Here is a 3,415-nt window from a genome sequence, read left to right on the forward strand (position 1 = left end):
TGTTTCGTTTTTAGATGGCATAAGGAAAATACATCTCTATGCCTACATGTCAATATACAGGTGAAATCATGAATGTCACCCAAAACCAGGTAGTAGAAGGAAATACATCTCTATGTATGTATCTCAAGTACGCATGCCAAATGCAGGCATCTTAGTGATGAACTCATGTACTTACACTCTTAGAGTACTCAATCTCACTGTCTCATACTTTCCACTCATCACGCTCAATCACTCGACACACTCAGTCACTCAGTACTGATCAGGGCAGATCTAGCCCAAACATAATAACTGCTAGCAACTGCGCTCACTAGGGGTGTACAGACTCCGGAGGGGCTCCTACAGCCCAAGCACTATAATCCGCAGGGACAACTCACGTGCTGCACGGACAACTCACGTGCTATAATATCAATATCTGGATCCGCACGGACAACTCACGTGCTGCACGAACAACTCACATGTTATAGTATCAATATCTAGATCCGCACGGACAACTCACGTGCTATAGTATCAATCCCTTGCCCTCACTCAGTCATCAATCTCTCCAGTCTCTCTCTCATGGGCTCACAATGTCATGAATCTAGCCCGAAAATGATGATATGATGTATCAATAAATAACAACAGAGACTGAGATATGATATGTAATGAATGAATATGACTGAGTACAAATTTCAATGAAATCAATAAGTCAATAGCAAGAAACGACCACTATGGGTCCCAACAATACCAGCATATATCTTAAATATGATCTCTAGCATGATTGACAGCTCAATTATTTTAGTACGTAGAGATTTCATGGTTACAGATAAGATCAGGTAACTACACAGTACCACGAAAATAACAGATTCATAACTTATACGGTGCACGCCCACACGCCCGTCACTTCAACACTAATAACATAACACGTAATTCGAGGTTTCATACCCTCAGCACTAGGTTTAGAAGTGTTACATACCTCGAACAATCCAATTCCAATACCGAGCAAGCCAAACGATGCTCCAAGAATGCCATCCCGCGCGTACCGACCTCCAAACAGCTCAAAACTAGCCAAAATCAGCTCAAATGCTTCAAATAATGCCAAAGGAAATAAACCCACCGGTAAATATTGAATCTTCAATCAAAAGCCTAAATTCGGCCAAAAAGTCAAAAACCCGGGCCCGCACCTCAAACCCGACAAAACTCACAAAATCCGACAACCCATTCAATTACGAGTCCAACCATACTAGTTTCACTCCAATCCGACTCCAAATCGATGTTCGAAACTCAAAAAAATTCACATTATGAAACTTTAGGCTAAAACCCCCAATTTCTCTTTAAATTGATCAACCAATTGCCAAAAATGAAGATAAATTCATGGAATAAGATCAAAACCAAGTGTAGATTACTTACCCCAATCCTTGTGATGAAAATTGCTCCAAAAATTTCCTCAATCCGAGTCCTACATCTCAAAATATGATAAAAGAACCAAAACCTCGAATTATAGCTTCTATCCAGCATTTTCCGTATTTGCGGATAATTCATCGCATCTGCAACCACAGCTTCTGCGGTAAGAACTTCGCTTCTGCAAAAACAGCCTGACCCAGCAACCCCACGTACTTGCAGTATCAAACGCTGCTTCTGCGAAGATCCTCGCACATGCGCTTCCATTAGACGTTCCTGCGCATCGCACCTGCGCCAAATTCTCCGCTTCTGCGGGCTTCCTCACCCAGATCTCACTTCGCTTTTGCGTTTGCTTTGTCGCTTCTGCGACTATCGCACCTGCGCAAAACCAGCCGCGGGTGCGATCACACTAGAACCAGCAGCTCCTCAGCAATTCAGCATGGAACGGAAATGATTCGAACTTGTCCGAAACTCACCCGGGCCACTCAGGACCCCGACCAAATATACCAACAAGTCCAATAACATAACACGGACCTACTCGAGGCCTCAAAACATACATAACAACATCAAAACGATGGATCACACCTCAATTCAAACTTGATGAACTTTGAACTTTTCAACTTCCATAACTCGTGCCGAAACATAGCAAATCAACCCGGAATGAACCCAAATTTTGCACGCACAAATAACATAATGAAGCTATTCCAATTTCCCGAACCACAATCCAAATATGATATCAAAAAGTCCACTCCCGGTCAAACTTTTTAAAAATCCAACTTTCGCCATTTCAAGCCTAATTCGACTACGGACCTCCAAATCACAATCCGGACACACTCCTAAGTCCAAAATACCCAACGGAGCTATCGGAACCATCAAAACTCCAATCCGAGGTCAATTACTAAAAAGTCAAACTCGGTCAACTCTTCCAATTTAAAGCTTTCTAGTTGAGAATCATTCTTCCAAATCGATCCCGAATAACCCGAAAACCAAAACCGACGATTCACAAAATTCAAAATACATCATATGGAGCTACTCACGCCCATAAACTACCGAGCGAAGTGCAAATGCTCAAAATGATCGATCGGATCGTTACAAAAGCTTAGTAAGAGTTATTATGGGATTAGAGTTATTGCGATTGGTATTAGTAGGTTTACTAATCATGGGATTAGAGTTCATTCGTTGGAGGATCTTCCCATTACGAGTAGTTTTAGATTTCATAATAGAAGGGTAAGAGGTCCCGCTAGCTAACGTAATTACTAAAAGTGATGCTGGATTTAAGATGACTTTTCAGCCAATAAAATATTGTACTACACTCATTCTGGAGCTGAGAATAGTTGTGTTTAATATGAATTTGCTCCCGAAAATCCTTTTTGTAGTTACATCTAACAAATACATGCTCTATGTTCTCTTTTTCTACCTTACTGTCACGACCCAAAATTCAATTAGTCGTGATGGCACCTAATCCAACCCGCTAGCTAAGTAAATTAACAACTATCCAATTCAGTAAAATTTATTGAGTCAAATAAATGATAAAATATCTGAACCTTTATACATTTCCCAAGGACTGGTAGTACAAGTCATGAGCTTCTAAGATTTAGAGTTTACAAAACTAGTATGAAATAAATACATCATCTGTTTGAAATATACATGAACAAATTAAAATTCTAAAGCTACCAAGATCAAGAGGCAGCTATGACCGGAACACAAGTACGTCTTCAAATCCAACTCCCGCCATACACAGCAACATCATCATCTAACATCTACACGCAAGGTGCAGAAGTGTAGTATGAGTACAATCGACCCCATGTAATCAAAAAGTAACAAACCTAACCTTAGGTTGAAAGTAGTGACGAGCTGGGATAAGGGCTAGAATCCAACTCCAATAACCAGCAACAGTTCATAACAATATAATAAAGATGGTACAATAAATAACTCAACTTGTTCACAGTTACGGAAGATAGGCATGATTTTCAAGTATAACAGTAAATCCCAAATCTTTCACCAAAAATACCAAAAATATGAGTAAGTTTGAAAACTG

Source organism: Nicotiana attenuata, unplaced genomic scaffold (assembly GCF_001879085.1).
Source record: "Nicotiana attenuata strain UT unplaced genomic scaffold, NIATTr2, whole genome shotgun sequence".
Taxonomy (NCBI): Eukaryota; Viridiplantae; Streptophyta; class Magnoliopsida; order Solanales; family Solanaceae; genus Nicotiana; species Nicotiana attenuata.